The sequence below is a fragment of the Felis catus genome, chromosome X, assembly GCF_018350175.1.
Source record: "Felis catus isolate Fca126 chromosome X, F.catus_Fca126_mat1.0, whole genome shotgun sequence".
Taxonomy (NCBI): Eukaryota; Metazoa; Chordata; class Mammalia; order Carnivora; family Felidae; genus Felis; species Felis catus.
Genome location: NC_058386.1, coordinates 3,257,243 through 3,278,488, shown reverse-complemented (window position 1 = coordinate 3,278,488; position 21,246 = coordinate 3,257,243). Strand labels below are relative to the sequence as shown.

The following is a 21,246-nucleotide window of genomic DNA, read 5'->3' as shown; positions in this document are numbered from 1 at the left end:
CAAAGAAATTTAAAGTAAACATCTAAGACTTCTAATCATAATCATGCTGTTGTCTGACGGGAAAGAGAAAATTTAAACCTCTAAGATTTTGCAAGAAGGAAACTGCATTACTTAAATAAGACAAGGAGAAGTTGGCTGGCCCCCTGTGGTGGTCCCATTTTTTTTTTCATACCCCATGCTTCAGTGTCTGTTGATTCCAGCTCTGCCAACCTCCGTACAAGAGATAAAAAGACTCTATGTTCTCGTGGAAAAATCCTGGAGCAAGATATTTCCATTTCAGAATTTTAGGAGTCTCTAAAAAGAATATTCATTCATGATCCATTGGCACATTTGTTAAATACAGAAGGCTTCTAAGTCCAGGGAGGTGATGTTGGACAGAGGCGGTCACTGCTACACGAGACTTCTGTGTATTTTTATAAATGCATCATATTGCAATATAAAATCTTTTCTTGTGTTGCCATCACATGTATTTTAAGCCACATCAGCTTGTCTGATGGAATCACAGCTTAACACACATTTTAACATGTGTCCTAATATGACGATAATACATTATTTGCTTCACAGCTGATTTGGGTCCAGGAATAAAGTTGTCATTACAGCCAATGGTGCTACTATAGGATAATTGCACTTCCTATACCTTAGTAAAGGGACCTTGGCAATAAATAAACCAGCATAGGGAAGAGTGCGCTTTTTTAGGCTCATGGGGGGTTCATGTCAACACTTCAAGTGGAATCAAACATACACTGAAGAGGGTCCCTGTCAGTTCCTAGAACCAAGGCTCAAACTGGACCTTTTATTTTTATTTTTTATTTATTTTTATTTTTTTAATTTTTTTTTTCAACGTTTATTTATTTTTGGGACAGAGAGAGACAGAGCATGAATGGGGGAGGGGCAGAGAGAGAGGGAGACACAGAATTGGAAACAGGCTCCAGGCTCTGAGCCATCAGCCCAGAGCCCGACGCGGGGCTCGAACTCCCAGACCGCGAGATCGTGACCTGGCTGAAGTCGGACGCTTAACCGACTGCGCCACCCAGGCGCCCCTGGACCTTTTATTTTTTAACCTCACGTCTCTCATGGGGTACAGCCGTGGAGACAGAAGCACCATTTCGTGTTTCTAATTGCTGACCCTATTTCCACGGAGAGAATAAGCATGGAATGAGAAGGCCAGGAGATGATGGAATTCTGGAATTCCTGGCTTACAGAGTTGTGCAAGATCCCTCCAGGAGGTGGAATAGGTCTGCCATCTTGTCCTACTCTACATATGCAGTTCTATTTATTCTATGTTTGTAACATCTTTAAACACACAGAAAACCTGTAACCATTTCATCCTTTGTATCAGTCACTATTAGTAATGCTAGCTGCTGTAACAAATAGTTCCAACAACCTCTCTGGCCTCACACAATCAGATCTCTTTTGCTCAAGCAAATTCCTTTGTGGAAGTTTTTGTCAGCTCCCTTTTAAGCAATGGCTCAAGGATGCAGGAAAGTCCTATTTTCTTTCTTCTACAGCATATGGCCTCCAAGGACCCTAACATTGGCAAGGACAGATTATAGTGAATCACATAAGGGGCAGGTGTAGGGTCCACTAGGTCTAATGTGGCACACTCACATCCACATGAGTTCCTTTGGCCAGAATAGTCACACGGTCCCCTATTAACTACCAGCGAGGCTGGGGAATGTATTTTGAGAAGAAAAGCATTTGGTGAGCACAGGGCAGTATCCCTGCTACTCCCCACTTATCACAAAACCTCACCATCACCCAGGATTTACATATGTCCCAGGGGAGAACCTTTCTTCTGAGGATGAGGTAAAAAAAAAAATGCCCAATTTATCTGTCCATCAAACCACAGTCTCTACAGACTAGCATTCACAGCATTACTTAGAACACATTTTTTTTCCAATTCAGTCAAAATCTATTAAGTAAAAATTGAAATTCATTGTTATTGAAAAGATGTATCTAATAGAAGTTGAGGATGGGAGGAATGTGGGGCCCTAGGAATTTGGAACCACGAGAGTAAACATCACTGGCATATGCTTGCTACGTCTCTTATACAGGGCTGTGCTTCTGTGCTCACTTCTTTCATTTATCTCTTCCATATATCTTCTATTTTTCCCCCCTCCTCTTTCTTTTGCTTTCCCCTCCTCCTCTTCTCCCCTCTTCCCCCTTCCCCTCTTCCTCTTCTTCTCCTTCTTCTTGTTCTTGTTTTTCTTTTTCTTTCTCCCCCTCCCCCCTCTCCCTCTTTCCCCTCCTCCTCCTCTTCTCCCTCTCTTTCTTCTCCCTCTCTTTATTCTCCTTCTCTTTATCCTCCCCAACCCTTAAACTTTTAACTCTATTCAGGCTACATGGGAAATTTATTCAGGCCATGTACCAATATACAACTCTCAGCTTAAACAACCAAAGAATGATTTTGCTGTTCACACCCATAAAAGGACGCTGGTGACTATCAGCTAAGGACTGTGGTCCACTTCTGGCCAACATACAAGTTCCAGTTGTACTGGCCATGAGCTTATGAGCAGATACATGGAAAGCATAATTCTAGAAAAGCAAGGCACTGAAGATATTCTGTGGTTACCCATTACACATTATCCATGAAGTGGACAGGAGTAGAGAGGTAAGGTTTCCTTTCCACACGAATTGTAGCAATGAACCATTTGTACAAGTGGCACCCATGCAGGGTGGGGTCCTCGTGGGATACTCAGCACCAGTTAGTGACACTTGTCCATTTTCTTGCTTAGCCATTTGTGGTCACAAGCAAATGACACTTGTATGTTTTATTATTTCACAATGAGTACTTATGTTCTGCCAGTTAGAACAACTCATGGATTTGACTGCAGAGAGAGTGCTGGCTGATGACAAATTCTGGTTATGCCAAGCTGAACTGAAAACAGCTCTGGATGACCCAACGTTTGCTGAGGGGACTCTGGTGACCCCAACAACCCCATAAACACGGTAGATTATGGACACTAATGGGAGGAAGTACATTTCACTCAAAGTGCCAGAAGTAACTGATTGATATTGGGGCTTATGTATTAAGTCAGAGGGAAAGAATTCTGTCATCAGTTATCAGTCCAACTTTGAGCCCAGATAATACTTTGTGGTGTGATTCTGGTAGGAGTACAGACAACTATTCCAGGAGACACACATTTTGAGAAATATTCCAATGTCATTTTTGCTTGCCTTTGATACACAGCAAACATGGAATATAAAAATTAGCTATTTCATAAGTTACCTTTTGGCATGTAGACCTTTCTTGTGTCTACTTCTGTTTTAGGAATTAATTAGGATCACCTCAGTAGGAAAATATCCTAAGTTTTGTCTTAGCAAAGGAAGTCATAGAAGATTGAGTTCCACTGGCATCCAAGAAAATATTGTGAATTTTTTTACATATGGAAATTGCCACTGGGTATGAGGAAATTAAATTCAGAAATCCTGAAGGCACAGACTCATTTGCCACATACATGGTCATAGGCATAGGCTATACAGTGTCACTCAAAAAAGGTTCAATATCATGGAGAAGACACATGCTGATATTTGAATGTTGCTGAAGCTTTCAAAGGTATTGACAAGAAAACTCCTACCTTGCTAAATGATGAAGAATACACTATATGGTTTTATGTAAGAAAGAGGAGAAGGGGTGACAGTCATTGACTGAAAACAGGGAACAGATCATTGATTCTCCAAAGACCAGCACCATGGGCATCATAAGAGAACTTGCTAAAATGCAGATGTTCAGGCTCCATTCCAGAACCTAGAAGTGATTTAGTGAATACTAACCACTCAAGTTTGGGAACCACTGGGGTAGATGAATGAGAGGCTCTTGTATTAGAGAGAGCTAAGAACTTCCAACCCTGTTATGGAGATACTGCAGCTGTTCCGTGGTCTCCCATCTCCTGCCGGTAAGTATGAGGACTGTGTAACCAGTCAATACTCAGTGCCCAGGAAGAAGAAATCAAGTCTCCTTGGGAAGACCCTGGCCATGCTTTGAATGAAAAAAGAAGTTGGAGCTGAGGCATCATGTCTTTGCCATTAAAGATAAAACATGACTTTACCGATTTGGGGAAAGTGCCAACCCAGGAGATTCAATGATTTCAAACAATCAAGATGGCCCTCATTTATGGAAATGAGCAAGCAGAGATGAGTTGAATGTGGTTAACAAGAATGAAGACATCAACCTCAGCTTGTTAGAAAGCCCTGTCCGATGGTTACACTAAGATTGGAAACCACTTTGATGCTATACCTTTGATTATTATTTATGAACCCATGAAGGCTGAATAATGGCAAATGGGAAGGTAAGAATTTTGGCCTACTTCCAAATCTCCATTAAATTGGAATGCTTAGTTCTGTTCAGATTGTTCTATTAGGGACTAATCATTCTCTCTCTGCTACTCTACTGGACACAGGGCTTCTGGACTGTTCCTTGGCTTTTCACAGTGCTTAACGTTATCACTGATCATTCATTTCACTATTTTTTCCCCAGTAAGACAGTCTTTATCTCTGACAAGAGTCCTTATCTTTATATCTACTATGTAGGAGATTCCAAGAGCCATTCCTGCATATTGTGTAGGTATGATTTTCAATCCGTGTCTGATTGTTTAAATACATTTAGGGACACTTGGGTGGTTCAGTCGCCCAAGTGTCCAACTTCGGCTCAGTTCATGATCTCACAGCTTGGCTCATGAGCTGGAGCCCCATGTCGGGCTCTCTGTTGTCCTTGCAGAACCCACAATGGATCCTGTGTACCCCCTTCTCTGCCCCTCCTCCATGCTTTCTCTCTCAAAAATAAATAAAATTAAAAATTTAGATAAAAATAAATACATATAAAAATAAAGAGCATATAACAGGTTCTTGCTTCTTTATCATTTTGACAATCTTTCTCTTAATTGCACTGTTTCTTCTTTTTCACACCATGTAATGTCTGATACGGTTGTATTTCACTTGGTCAAATTCACATGCATTGTCTGTTTTTCCTGTCTGTAATCTGCCCTCCATTATTTCTTGTCTACATTCTTCTGTGTTTGACTATAATGTTGCTATTCCATTTTCACTGTTATTATTTTTAGCTAGTTCTAAATTTTTCAGGAGTCAACCCAGTGATTGCAATATTTGTCTTAAATGGTTAACCTTGGAAAAAAAATACTGTGTGATTGATTATGCAAGATAAAGCACCTGTAACAGTAGAATTCTATTTACCTCCCTCAAGCTATTCTTGGTGAAAATAAACTTGTCCAAATGTCATAGACCCTACAATGTATTTTATGTTGTTTTGTCATGGTTTTAAAGAAAGGCTGTGTTTACTTCAATAGTGTGTCCTTCTACCTACATATCGACATTTCTGGTGATTCTTATTCCGTTCTGTAGGTCTAGACTTTATCTTCTTTAATTGACCTCCAGCTGGTCAGCTTCTCCCAGCTGGATCTGCTGACACATTCCTCGTTTATCAGAAGATGCCTTTCCCCTCCCCCCCCACCCCCCCGCTTTATTTATGAAAGTAATTTGGATATAAAGTTCTAGATCTAGCTCTTTTCAGTTTATGTTTTTTTCTTTATGCTTCACTTTGAATGTCTTTTCCAAGTTCATTGATCCTTCTGTTGTATATAGTCTGCTGTGATTTCTAGCCAGTAAATTGACTTCACATAATTGTTGGCACTTCTAGAATATTTTCTTTTCTACAATGCCCTAATCGCTCCTGAAATCTCCCCATTTTCTACTCACCTTTTCTTGTTGTATTTTTATTTGTAAGAATTATCTTAAACTCCTTGTCATAATTCCAAAAGATGAGCCCCTATAGATCTATCTTAGGGACCAATTTCTTTCATTTAGCACGGTTAAGATTCTTTGATCATTGCATACATTTTTTTTTTTTTTTTTTGCCTAATATCGTGTCTAAAAAAATACCAGATGGAGTGTGTGTGTTTGCATGTTCACTCGCTTGAGAAGGATTCCGCCCTCTTTTAGGAATACACGACATGTGTGATCACATTGAAACCTTCACAAGTTGAGACATTTGTGGGAATAGATGTCTTTCATTCTTCCAGATGGCCTTGGGTTGGAAGCACCAGGAATCTAGAGTATCTCTTTGCCTTTGTAACCCTACCTCCAAACAGCTAATGTGCACTGCACCTCCTCACAGGCTTTGAAATGCCCTGTCTGCAACGTAAGAGTGATAGGACATAAATGACTCAAACCTAGCCTAGTAAGGATGAATACATCAAAACTGGCTAATGATTGGAACACAGTTTATAAGGAGGCATTCATATGCCTCTTAAAGATTAAAAAAGATGTTCAATCATATACCCGAAAAGCAAGTTAAGACTATGCTGAGGTTCTCTTTAATGAAATGACCTTTGTAACAGTCAAAATCCTGGTGAAAGCAGTCTAGATGCACTGTCATAATTTGTCCTTCCTAGTTGTTCTAGCAACGTCCATTTCCAATGGCGGCTTTAGCAGTAGCTAAACAGCTTTAGTGTTTTACTGAACCTGGACACTCAATTTTTAATAATTTTCTTGCAGACATATAAATGTGAGACTATTATATAAACATTCATATTTCGTATTGTTTCCATAAAATCAAATGTTTTAAATCAATACAAATGTATATAAAGTGGCTGGCTGAAAGAAACATTAGAGGGAAACACAGAGCCTAAAATAATTGTATTAAAAATAAGTTAACATTAGTGGCTAGGTTTCCACTGAGATTGTAGAATAGACAAAGTAGAAATCATAAGTCAGTGGCATAGGACTCAAGTATGCACTTTAGAGAATTCACAAGAATGTAACCACAATGAATTGTGGTTTTTTAAGTTTATTTAGTAATCTCTACACTCAAGGTGGGGCAGGAACTCACAACCCTGAGGTCAAACATTGCATACTCCTCTGACTGAGCCCACCAGGCTCCCCAAAGAATTCTTTGTAACATCTAGAGAATATTGATGAAATGCTGCCACAAAATGATGAAATGTAATTTACACTTATGTTTTCTATTTTTATAAATATAATTATATATAATTATATATATAATATACACACAAACACGTGATGCAAATGGAAGTACAACTAATATTAAAGGATCTGAAAATTGCAGTTGATTCAGGATCCTAAAGAATAGAGAACACCTACTAAAAGAATTAATTCGGCTGTGTGACTTTGTTGCAGAAATTGGACAAAAGCACCACAATGGAAGATTGTGTGTACATGTAGATTTGAGGACATGTACCTTTTTCCCAGTGTCTTCAATCTAGAAGAAGGGTTGATGGGGGTATCAGTAGATAAGGTTATGGAGGTTGAGAGACCTGAAGGATGAATAATAAGCTATACCAGGCTGAGAGATTTGGAATTCACTCTGAACGTTGGGGTCTTCCCTACGTTCAGGGCCACCAATAAAATTTGGGGACACGTATCTTAACATATGAGCCTGTCTTTATACATTATCTCCCTGCATTCCTGTATAATCCTTGAATATTACACCTAGTAAAGTGCACATGAATGCTGTTCATACATACGTGAATATGCTGAAGAAGATAGGATAGATTGGTCAATGAAAGGCTCTTAGAGTACCATGATCAGAATTGGATTCTAGAGAGAGTATCGTGGTGGCGCTGCAGAATATGGAAACTCGATGGGTGAGCTGGATAACAGGAGTTCTTGGTTTTCTCATGAATGGTCTCACACTGATGTCATCAGTTTAGGCACAGAGAAGAAAACTGGTAAGACACAAGATTGGAAGTCTCTGTATCTTCTCTTTAGCACTTGCTGACCAATGGAGACTGCTGAGCTCTTGGAGAAGCCCAAGAATGAGCCATAAAAATGGTAGCGGGGAAACCAGCATTTCTTTGGAGAAATACCTGATCCTACCACCAGAACAAGAAATATGTGACCTCTTGTCATGCCAGAAAATAAGGACTTACTCCCAATGGCCCACGTTGAAACGATCTGAGCAACCACAGTAGGGTCGCCTTTGTAGCCAAATGATTACATAAACATCCATTAGTGCATACCGGCATAAATACATGATTGAGAAAATTCAGTGATGGAGAATATAGACCCATCTCCTTTACAGAAGAATCCTGAATAATTTATGCAGATACGACATCACAAAGGAGGTGGATTCCTTTTCACTCCTTACGTGTGAGCTGCATGGGGACTTCCTTCCAAAGAACATTGTGCAGGAAGTGAGGGAAAGCATTCACTTTGTAGTAGAGAATCCTGACAAACACAACCTCAAGCCAGTTGACCAAAGCCGACATTATCCGTTGGTCAAGTCTAGGGTATGTACCTTTGATGTGATGTGATGAAAATGGAATTTTACTTCTGTGGTCTCTCTTGCAACCTATAACCCTAGTCTAAGCATGAGAAACATCAGACAAATCCCTATGGAAGGGCATGCTACAAACACTTGTACACCTCACAACTGTCAAGGTCATCAAAAACATATCAAGTCTGAGAAGCTGTTTGGAGAAATCCAAGGATACGTGACAACTGACTGTAATGGGGGGTTCTAGAACTCACATTAAAAAAAAGACATTACATAAAAACTTTACCAAGGACTAAATAATGTATGGAGTTTAGTTAAGAATAATGCATCAAAATTGTTTCATTCATTGTGACAAATGTTCTATATGAAGATAATAGCAGAAACTGGGTTTAGGGTAGACAAGCCTATCTGTACTATTTTCATGTCTCTTTTTTTAAATCTAAAACTTCTCAAATAATAATAATAATAATAATAATAATAATAATAATGTTTATCTAAAAACAATGGTAGTAAGATAACCTAGGCAGATATGACAAATGTGATAGGAAGAGTGAATTTCAGGAGGGGAGAAGTCACCTTTGAACATCATTGCAGATAAATCAACCCAAAAAGGGACAGATTTTACATTTTATTAAAAGAAAAATCATTAAGGACCACTATGAGACCAATTAAAAGAGATTCTGAGATTTTTTAAAGCAATGTATTACTATAAGATAGATCTTAAAAGCCATTTTTCCTCTGCTAATTGTTATCAATAATATTTTAAGTGTTTCAGGTACTTAAATTATTTTAGAGAGATCTATTATGATATTTCTGAGTTTGGGAATTTTTCACATGGATGCTTGTTAAGTTATTCAATTTACCAAACATCTAATTTTCCTTTCAAAGTCTTTCCCCACAGTTGACTAATCCTGGGGCCACTAAGTTTCCTTTTGTCACAAAGGCTGTTTCTTTATGAATGGCTATTACTAAGTCTGTCTACCAGAATTATTTTAAATCTCATATTCCTTAAGGCTTGGTAATACCGACACCTACTTTTTCATTTGTGTGATGTTATTTAAAGAGATTAGAAAATGTCAGAAGCTGCCAAATTAGGGTCACCTATCCAATTTATTACTCAATTTGCCCGTGGGCAATTAGGTGAGTACGTTAAAGCTGACGTTGGAGGCCAGATACGAGTTCAGTCTGTGCATTCTGACTGCTCATAGATCAATAGCGGAGGAGGATGGGTGGCGTAATGGGGGGAGAGGTATGAATGGACCCAGGTATGGTTCCTCATCTGAGCTCCACTCTTAGAGACCGTGAATCTGAGCACTGGTTTCTTCACCAACCCCGAGGAAATAAATAAAAATAGATCAAGATATTAAGTGGAGTACGTTGGTCCTGAAATTGCTGATTATTAGCATTATTGCTTTTTGTTGTGTGTGTTTTTTTATTTCTTGATTTTGACATTTCAAAAGTACTATATAAGTATAACATATTTGAAGGGGGGTGCCTTGTCATTGCCTCTCTTGGGTGGGGTGAAGCCATAACGTTTCATGATTCTCTGAAAGTATTGTCTTGGTCACCTTGTCTTTTCCTGGTCCTCTGACTATAGAGAGGAGGCTTTGGGGGACTTTTTTTCTTTTTTTTAATGAGCTACTATTGCCCTTTCTGAATTGCTACCTGCTTCAGCTCCCAGTCTGGGCTATAGAATGAGAGAAAAGAAAAGAAAAGAGAAAGGAAAGAAGAAAGGAGAAAGGGAAAGGGAAAGGGAAGGAAAGGAAAGACAAACAACACAGACTCACCACCTTAACTTCTAAGTCCCCTCTATGATCTGCCTTCTCTGTGCATTTCAGAGTCTTTGTATGTTCGGTATAGTGTCCAGTGGGTTTCATAGCATTTAGTGGCAGAAAATGGAACACTCCACCTTCTCCATCTTCCCGGAGGCAGGTGCCCTCCTCAGTACTTTAATGCGAAGAAATATGTCCTTATTTTAGTTTTCAGGAGCTCTACTATGAGCACGCGGATGATGGAATGCCTACCCACAGACTACTAGGCTTTATTGAGACCGTACCGAGCACGTGCTTTGAAATGTGCAGGTAATGTCACCCCATAGTGTTAAAAGACACTGTGGCAGCCTGAACTTGTATTAGTTGACAGGAGACCTCCAGGGAATTGTTGCACAAAGACAGCTACAGACAGTCTATAATTATAATCGTGCAAGATTGCAACCTGCCTAATGAGATGATCGTATAAACAGTAGAAATACTGGAGGAAAAAAGTATAAAAGCCTACATGTGCAGCAGGAAAGTCTAACTTCTAATGATGAAACCCGGGGATTTTATTTATAATTATTCTCTCTATGGGTGCCTGGGTGGCTCAGTTGGTTGGGTGTCTGACTCTTGATTTCGGCTCAGGTCATGACCCCAGAGTTGTTGAGCTCTGTGCTGAGGGTGGAGCCTGCTTAAGATTCTCTCTCTCTCCCTCTCCCTCTGCCCCTCTCCTCTGCTTGTATTCTCTCTGTCTCTAAAATAAAAAATAAATATTGTCTATAAAAACAGGTGAAGAGAAATGAAACCAACTAAACACAGGAAACAGAGACAAGATTATAGGACCCAGTGGGGGCATAACACTAGAAATTCTGGACAGTAACCCAGCCACAAGACTAGCAGGGGACACAAGCTTGATACTCTCAGGTAGTGCATGAAATTCTCCAGAAGGAGGAGCTTCCTGACTTGGCGTATATCAAGTCTGGTGTATTCTGGATGAGATTTAGGGTTTTCCTTCATCCTGCACAGCATCACAGAAGGGAAGGTGAGCTTGTAAAGGAAATGCAAACTTGGGCTTTTCAATGTGTTGAGGTTGAAGAGACCAGGTGAGCCAGACTTTGGTCTATTCTGGCTAACTCTAAAATGACCAGCAATCTAACCCTTCATTGCTCCGTGAAAAATCCAGGCGATTCCTCTCCCCAGAGACATAGGGAATAGAAAGAATATAAAAATGAGATAAGGAAAGAAAACATCGTAGAAAAAAAATCATTATAAAAAGAAACACCATATTTAAATACTGAATCAAAATAATTACACTGCATCCCCCGGGACCAAGAAGTCAGTAAAAGGAATGCAAGCACAAATACATGAGCAAAAACTCAACTGCCTGGAAAGATATTTAAAAAGATAAAGACAATTGATCTTTGAACCACATGTATCTGAACTGTGCAGTCCACTTACATGCATATTTCTTTTGATAAATATGAGACAGTGCTGTAAATACATTTACTCTTCCTTAGGGTTTCTTTTTTTTTTTTTAAGTTTATTTATTTTGAGACAGCACAAACTGGGGAGGGGCAGAGAGAAGGAGAGACAGAATCCCAAGCAGGCTCTGTGCCATCAGCTCAGAGCCCGACGCGGGGCTTGAACTCACATACTGTGAGATTGTGACCTGACCTGAGATCAAGACTCACACGTAATGGGCTGTGCCATCCAGGTGCCCCTATGGGTTCTGTTAATCTGCTTTCTTTCCTCCAGCTTACTTTAACTGTAAGAATACAATATGTAATACATATACCAAACAAACTGTGTGAATCAACTTTATTAAGTTGTAAGACTTCCAGTCAACAGAAGGTTATTATTAAGTTTTGGGGGAGTCAAAAGGCATAAGCAGATTTCCAGCTATAGGGTGGTAACATTGTTGAAGGGCCATCTGTATACTAAAGACTTAAAAAAAAAACATGTAGCTACAGAAAACATATTATGAAAAACACAAGAATGTGAAAAAATCAATTCAGTAAATACAGCAAAAGCACATTTGCATAAACTTAAAATATTTTTAAAGTAACACATTTGACTCATATAATTTTTAAACATCTCATGGAACAAAGAGAAACTTGAATCTCTATACTGATTTACACCATATTTCAAGGGATATTCCATTACTGTAGAGATGTGTTTGTCTAACGGTCCCTTAGGTTTTATAAATCATTTTCTGTTAAAATTTTAAAAAATTGGGTCTACTTTATAAGTCATAGATTGAATAAAGTGAAGAGCACATTTTATTCACATATAATTTTTAAAACTTTTCACAGAACAAAGAGGACCTTCAATCCCTAGACTGATGATTTATATCCTATTTCAAGGGATATTCGATTATCACAGTGATCTGTGATATCAGTTGATCACAGAGATCAGTTATCAAAGAGTATTTTCCCCTTTCATTTTTCATATGATTTGTTTTATATATGCTAGTGCTGTGGTATTTGGTGGCCAGATACAATTAAAGCTTTATGGTGGAATCTATTTTCGGTAATCAGAAAGGACCATTCTTTCTGTTACTGGCTAGTGTTTGAGTTTTTCACTAAATTAACCTTCTCTCAAAATTCTTAACAGAGGCTTCTTTCTTTTCTTTTTTCCATTTTTCTTGTTGAATTTTGCCCATTCTTTTCATTTCATTATTTGAGTCCCTTTGGATTTCATCTGGGTAACATTTGTGTGTGTGTGTGTGTGTGTGTGTGTGTGTGTGTGACAGCAGATAAAATTGGATGCCTTGCAGGTGTTTATATGATGAGCATATTGTGCATCTGTTTCCCTAATGTGTATAACTGTATATTTATATTTTCCTTAATCTTCTATTTTCAACTTGCTATTAAATCACTGCCATGAAGAATGACTAAGAAAATTCTACTTCCTTTGCCTTTTCACACACCTCACCATCTGATTTTTGTTGATTGTATTATTTTCCTAATTGAAACTAAGTCACCTATTTGAACCCCAATATAGCCAAACACATCTAACATAGGCTGCGAATACATAATCACGATCCCCAGCTGTTAAGAACAAAAAAAGGAAATCATATTACTTAGATATTTATAGACATTTTTGTATAGTTAGCTGAGGATGTTTGCAAGCAAAAGATCAAATGTTCTACCTGGTTTATTTATTTTGCTAATAGTAAAATTTATTTTGCTAATAGATCAATTAAGAACTATTAAACAGGGATGCCTGGGTGGCTCAGTCAGTTAAGCGTCTGACTTCAGCTCAGGTCATGATCTCACAGTTTGTGAGTTTGAGCCCCACATCAGGCTCTGTGCTAATAGACAGCTCAGAGCCTGGATCCTGCTTCAGATTCTGTGTCTTCCTCTCTCTCTGCCCCTCCCCTGCTCATGCTCTCTCTCTCTCTCTCTGTCTCAAAAATAAATAAAAACATTAAAAAAAAAGAACTATTAAAATGGAGCCACACGTCTATGATGTGAGGAATTCTTTGCCTATCTAGATGGCTAGAGGTCACAAAAGGCTAAGTTTTTACACAAAGGGCCCTTTGAAGAGACTGAGGAAGGGACTCTTAGATTCCCCCTTTAAAACCAAAGAGTACCTAGAAACCTTAAGAGCATTATCTCATCAAGCTTTCAGTAGAAGCCAAAAACAGACAATAAATCATCTTGGAAAGGTGTGGTATGAGCCTCAGGGCTCTGTTAGCTGTGAGCTAACAGAGTCAATCCTTATGACATACACTGGAGACCCACGAAGTTCTTGAGAATTGGGTATGAGTAGAATGCCTGTTTGGACTCGTAGGGACAGAGACTGAGAAAGGAATGACGGTGGCCCAGAAGGTAGAGCTGAGAACCAGAGTGTTATTCCCAGGCCTTGAAACCTAATGGAGTTTGCTTGCTTGGATTTCTAAACTCATCTGGTCCAAGGACCCCCAGTAAACTTTCCGTTTCTCTCCTCCCCACTGATTGAACCAGAATGTCTATACTCCTTATTCTGTGCACAGCCCATCAATCCATGTTGGGAACAGATAAATTGTGTTTCTTTTTTCCATTTTACGGGACCATGGACTTGTGGAATTGTGCCCCAGGATGTATTATTACATGTAGGAATTTCCTCCATCCCTGAACTAGATGATAACATTTGGGAGTTCTGAGCTGATGTGTTATAAAAGAGACTTTGCATTTTGCAGCTAGAGAAATAGTATAAGACTTCTAAGGATCTTCGCATGGGGTGAATGTGTTTTCCTTTTGAGAGGGACATGAATCTTTGGGGCCAGAAGGTAAACTGTGGTAGACAGAATTCTAAAAACCTACGCACAAGATTTGTATCCCGTAGCTCTTCAACCAACCACTAATCTAGGAACCATTGTGAAGATACCTTGATGTTTTAATTATGATATAAATCAAATGGTCTTGTGATAGGGGAATTATCTGTATTCCCTGCATGGACCCAATGTAAAATCACAAGGGAACTTGAATGGGAAATAAAAACTAAAACAGAGAGATGGGATACATTCAAAGCAGGAGAGAGCCTGATTTCTTGGGGGTAGCTTTGTAAATTGAGGAACGACAGCACGAGTGAAGAAACACAGCTTCTGAGATGCCTGGCTGGCTCTGTCAGTTAGGCATCTGACTTTGGCTCAGATCACGATCTTGCAGTTCGTGGGTGACCCTAAAAAGAAAACCAACTAAGCCACACAACGTTCATACATCTGACCCATGGAACTGCAAGATAATAGATGGGTGTGTTTACAGATGACAAAATTTTAGTCATTTGTGATGGCAGCAATAGAAAATATTATAATCCTGTAGAAATTGTAATATATAATATAATATATAATTTAGTACATAATATAATCCTGTAGGATTATAATATAATCCTTAATATAATTTAATCCTTAATATAATCCTTAAATAAATAAAATCCTTAAAATAATAATAATATAATCCTTAATATAATATAATTACATTATAATCCTATAATATAATTATAATCCTGTAGGAGTATAATATAATCCTGCAGGGGGCACCTGGGTGGCTCAGCTGGTTGAGTGTCTGACTCTTGATTTCCACTCAGGTCATGATCTCACAGTCTTGGGATTAAGATCCATATTAAACTCTGAGCCTGCTCAAGATTCTCTCTCTCTCTGTCTCTCCTTCTCTCTCTCTCCCTCCATCCCTCTGCCCCAGTCCACTGCTCATGCTCTCTTGCTCTCAATACATATATTTATTCCTGCAGGAATTTTTTTTCCAGCAGGGTTCAAACAAACTACAGTGCCTAAAGCCATAAATATGTCTGCATTTCCCCCCATGTAGACCTACATTTGAATGACAGTGTGACCATTTTTTAAGCCATTTGGATCACATGTGTTCCTTCATTTCTTTCCATGCATTGTTGTTACATGGTCTTCCAATGTTGAGCATTTCTGCATTGAAAACTGAAGTCTGCCATCATGCCCAATCTTCACATAGCTGAGCTGATCATGTGACATGCTCTTGTAAGGATTCTATCTTTGGAACATATAGAATTTTCAGGAAATATTTCAGCTTGACGTTTCTTCTGGGGATAATATGATTGTCAGTCTGAAGAAATAACTCTTATTTCTGGGAAGTTTTCTCTATATAATCTTTAACATTTATGTATGCCTTTATTTCATTTATTTTATTTGGGCACAGCATGGTGTACATGTTGGGTAAGGACCAGTGGTTTTAGGAAGGAAAGACTGATCACCTTTCCTCTTAATTAGATGGTAAGCAAAACAATAAATACAAGTTTTTATTATTTATTTTTATACACTTTTACAAGCTTCATCATAATACTCAAGTCTGCAAGAATTTGGGGAAGACTGGCATTCAGATATCTTCATATATCGTTTACATTTTGAAGGAAACACAGTTAATAAAACTTTTTTGAAGACAATGTAGAAAAACATGCTAACTTAGTTTCACAAACCCTCAACCCAGCAGTTAGAACCCAGATGGGATTGAAGGGTGCCTGGATGGCCCAGTCAGTTAAGGGTCCGACTTTGGCTCAGGTCATGATCTCAGGTTCATGGGTTTGAGCCGCACGTAGGGGTCTGTGCTGACAGCTCAGGGCCTAGAACCTGCTTCAGATTCTTTGCTTCCCTCTCTCTCTGCCCCTCCCCCGCTCCTGCTCTGTGCATGTCTCTCTCTCTCTCTCTCTCTCTCTCTCTCTCTCTCTCAAAAATAAATAAATATTTAAAAAAAGAATGCTGGGATTAAGTATATTGATGATTGCGTGGGCAAAAAGAGTATATACAGGGACGCCTGGGTGGCTCAGTTGGTTGAGCGTCTGACTTCGGCTCAGGTCATGATCTCGTGGTTCGTGGGTTCTGGCCCCGCATCAGGCTCTGGGCTGACCGCTAGGGGACTGGAGCCTGCTTTGGGTTCTGTGTCTCCCGCTGTCTCTGCCCCTCCCTTACTCATGCTCTGTCTGTCTCTCTGTGTCTCTGTCTCTCTCTCTCAAAAATAAATCAGGATTAAAAACATAAAAAAAAAAGAATATATACAAAAATATTTTTAAAAAATGTTTTTAAGTTTATTTACTTATTTTTTGAGAGAGAGACAACAGGGGAAGGGCAGAGAGAGGGAGGGAGAGAGAGAATCCCAAGCAGGCTCCATGCTGTCAGTGCAGAGCCTGATATGGGGCTTGAACTCACAAACCATGAGATCATGACCTGAGCTGAAATCAAAACTCAGACACTTAACCAACTGAGCCACCCAGGCACCCCTTATAAAATATTTGCACTAAAAACTGGAAACTATTGTCCATATGTATAAGCTCAATTAAATGAGGTTATATCGGGACAGGGAGATATAATTAAAATTCAGAAGAATGGGATAGATTTGTATCAGTTGACAGTAAAGATCACAAAGTTACCTTTTTCCGTAAAAACAGACGGATAGAATAATACATATAATCAAATTTTGTAGAGTTAAAAATATATATTTCACAATAGGCTGTATTTTCATGTTTCAGAATTATTTCTCAATATTCACATATTATCAATAAATGTTTTTTGAAAGACTGTTTCATGATACATACTGTTCTAGTTTTTTGGCTACTACTGGGGTAAGGGACACAATTCCATCTGGTGTGTCTGTTTATATATAACTTGTGCATATCTGCCCAGTACCCAGGTTTTCCAAAATCACTATCTACAGAGAGATTTCTGTACTTATGTTCTAGAAATCAATAAGCCAATTCACAGGAGAAAATGTGCGTCCATGCATATGAAATTACATGGTCAGTTTTAAAGCATTGGTATTTTTCCAGAGATTCTTTTTTGGAGAGTCTTGATGATAAACATTGTGTGCAGACAGCTTTAAAACTGTATTTTTTAGCAAACATATTTAGCTAGTACCATTTTCTTCTCCTTTAGTTTAAACATGATCCCTTATTTTGTTTTGCCTTTAAATCATTGGTTCTATCTCTGCTGTTATGTGGTCTTGTGACATCGATGAAGTGTCTAAATGACTAAACATACAAGACACTGAAATAACGGGGAGTTTGCATTATACAAAGGCCTGCATTTAATAATCCTGTTTGTTTTCCCTTGTGTAATTGTTGAAAAGACTTTAAAAACATTTTTTTTTTACGTTTATTTATTTTTGAGACAGAGAGAGACAGAGCATGAATGGGGGAGGGTCAGAGAGAGGGAGACACAGAATCTGAAATAGGCTCCAGGCTCTGAGCTGTCAGCCCAGAGCCCGACGCGGGGCTCGAACTCACGGACCACAAGATCATGACCTGAGCCGAAGTCGGCCACTTAATTGAGCCACCCAGGCGCCCCTAAAAACATTTTTTTAATGTTTATTTATTTTGAGAGAGAGAACATGAGTGTGGGAGGGGCAGAGAGAGAGGGAGACACAGAATCCAAAGCAGGCTGCAGGCTCTGAGCTGTCAGCACAGAGCCCGATGCAGGGGTTGAACCCAGAAACTGTGAGATCGTGACCTGAGAGGAAGTCGGACACTCAACACAGGGAGCCGTCCAGGTGCCCCATTGAAAAAGATTTTTAAGTTCTGTAAATTTATTTCTGATTTGCAAAATAAGTCGAGGTATGTGTCATGGGCTGAAATTGGGTCCCTCCAATATTTGTAACTCGAAGCCTTAGAATGTGGCCGTATGTGGCAATGGGGTCTTTAAAGATGTGGTTAAGGTAAAGTGAGGTCCGTAGGGTGGACCCCAATCTAACAGGGCTGGTGTCCTTGTAAAAAGAAGAGGTGAGGACCTAAACATGCACAGAGGGACAACCCTGTGAGGACACAGGGAGGAATAATAAATACTTTTCTGACACTTGGAAAATACTTCATGTGTTAAGTTTCCTTTCTTTTTTTTAAAGTTTTTTTGTTTTTATCAAAGAATGGTTGACACACAATGTTACATTAGTTTTAGGTGTACAACATAGTGATTCAACAGGTGTGTGCATCATTCTGTCCTCACCACACCTGCAGCTACTGTCTTTCATGACACAACACTATTACGATACCACTGACCATATTCCCTATGCTGTATCTTCTGCCCCTGTGACTCACTCGTTCCATAACTGGAAGCCCGTGTCTCCCTCTCCCCTTCACCCATTTTGCCCATCCCCCAATCTTTCTCCCTTCTGAAACCCACCAGTTTGTTCTCTGTGTTTATGTGTCTATTCCTCCTTTATTGTTTGTTTCTTGCATTCCACACGAGTGAAATCATATGCTATTTGTCTTTCTCTGACTGACTTATTTCCCTTATTTCATACTCTCTAGGTCTTTCCATGTTGTTATAAGTGGCAAGATTTCTTTCTTTTTTATGGCTGTGTAATATTCCATTGTATATATCCCACATCTTCTTTATCCATTCATCTATCCATGAACACTGGGGCTGCCTCTATAATTTGGCTATTTTAAATAATGCTGCTATAAACATCAGGGTGCATGAATCTTTTCAACTTAGTGTTTTCATTTTCTTTGGGTAAATGGCCAAAGTAGTGGAGTTACTGGATTATATGGTATTTCTAGTTTTAATTTTTTGAAGAACCTCCATACTGTTCTCCACAGCGGCTGTCCCAGTTTGCATTCCTACCAGCAGTGCATGGAGGTTCCTCTTTCTCCACATCCTTGCCAACATGTGTTGTTTCCTGTGTTGTTGATTTTAGCTGTTCTGACGGGTGTGAGGTTGTATCTCAGTGTCATTTTGATTTGTATTTCCCTGATGATGAGCAATGTTGAGCATCTTCTCATGTGTCTATCGGCCATCTGGATGTCTTCTTTGGAAAAATATCTATTCACATCCTCTGCCCATTTTTAATCAGATTATTTGGTTTTTAGGTATTGAGTTGTACAAATTCTGTGTACCTGTGGGTTTGCTGTATATATATATACGTATATATATACGTATATATATATACGTATATATGTACGTATATATATGCTGTATATATGCATACATATATATGTATATACATATACATATATGTATACGTATATGTATATGTATATATATACATATATATGCTGTATATATATATATAGCAAACCCATATATATATATACACACACACATAAATATATATATAAATATATATATATTTATGTATCTCTATAGATAGATAGATAGATAGATAGGTTATGTCATTTGCAAACATCTTGTCCCACTCAGTAGGTTACCTTTGCCTTTTGATTTTGTTGATGGTTCCCTCTCAAAATAATTATCTTCATAGAAGCGATATGGTTATTGTTGGAAATTGACAGTTTTTACTTTTGGCCTTCTATAAGTTACTGAACCACACTGGGAAGAATCCCTTTCTCTCCAGGGACAATATTGCATATTTGTATGCTTCTCACGTGTAAATTCCATAAGCTATATTTAATGATCATTTGGCAGTGTGTCCCAAGGGAGTAGCGAGTAAGACCAAAAACAACAAAACAAAACCAAAACAAAACAAAAACTAAAACAAAAAACCCACACACATAAAAATAAAAATCAGAACATGTTATTTTATGTCTTCTATCTTATTTATTCTATGTAAACATTTTCAGTTATCAGTATTCTGCTTTCTCCGACATGTTTGAAGAAAAGCTATCATTGTCTGTATTATTTTCACACTAAATCTCCTTGATTCGAGGATAATCATGAAGTAACTTAGAAATCCTGTAATATTCAAATATTTAATATGGCTTCTGTTTTTATTGGACGAGACTGTACTTTGGAAGAAATATTCTGTTATCTCTCTGAGACTTTTATGTCTGCACCTTACCAGTGTCCAATTCTTTCCTCCCTTGGTGGAAATGTTTATCTGCCCCGCTCTGTTCCAACACGGTTCACAACTCTTATTGTCATTTATCTGTAGATTATCACAAGACCGTCTGTTCCTTATGGCTGAACCCATTCTTCCATATTTTCAGAGAATCTTCAACATGTAAGTAAGAACAGAACAGAACTCAGGTTTGAAAAGCTACATGCCTTGTGGTAGTGTGCTAAAAATTTGTGTAAATAGAAATAATAATAATTCCTGATGCAAAGTTTTGGAGTTTGGGGGGGGGTTGTTTTGTTTAATGAAATCTTTACTGAGATGATACACATAAAACATATCGGGATTTTACCATTAGAACTTAATGATTTTTAGTTAGTGTGACCATAAAACCTAATTCAATTTATTGTCATTGCCTAAGATACCTTAAACGTTCCTTCTTTTATCTGTACTTTGGGGAAATCTCCTTCATGGCTTCCAAGGAGCAAAACTTCCCATTTCCTTTATAATCCAATGTTCTAGATACTAGTCATCCTTAATTTCTACAAAAATGATAAAGTCGGCCCATGGGGTTGCCTTACCTAAGCTGACTTCACCTTACCTCTTGCTTCTGAAATTGTGGGGATCTACCAAAATCCAGCTAGTGTTGCAGGATTTTTTCACCTCAGTGTCCAGGAGTTGTTGTCTGGCCACTGCAAAGAATTAAGAGCTGGACACAGAATGGGCAGCAGGCAAAAGTTTATCAGAGTGTAAGATCAGAAAGGAAGAAAAGATGAAAGCTCTCTTCACAGAGAGGAGGCACTCGAAAGTGAACGCCCGTGGACTATGGGAAGGTTCCTTGTTTCATAAGGTTTTGGTCACCTCCTCCTCCCCTTCCTCCTTGTTCTTTCTCAGGTTCTACCCTTATTGGCTGCATTCCTTGTGGTCTTACGTTTCACGGTCTACTACTTATTTTTAGTTAGGTCTTAGTCATATTCCTGAGCGGAACCTGAGA

The 21,246-nt window shown here is 38.7% G+C and overlaps 1 long non-coding RNA gene across 1 annotated transcript in view; it reads left to right on the top strand.

Annotated features, from left to right (window-relative positions):
• Nucleotides 1-21,246, top strand: part of LOC123383418 — a 72,923-nt gene that overhangs the window by 38,134 nt on the left and 13,543 nt on the right. Inside the window, exons 2-3 of the long non-coding RNA XR_006593128.1 lie at nucleotides 10,238-10,332; nucleotides 20,352-20,420. This is a non-coding gene — a long non-coding RNA (uncharacterized LOC123383418). The remainder of the gene's footprint in view (nucleotides 1-10,237; nucleotides 10,333-20,351; nucleotides 20,421-21,246) is intronic.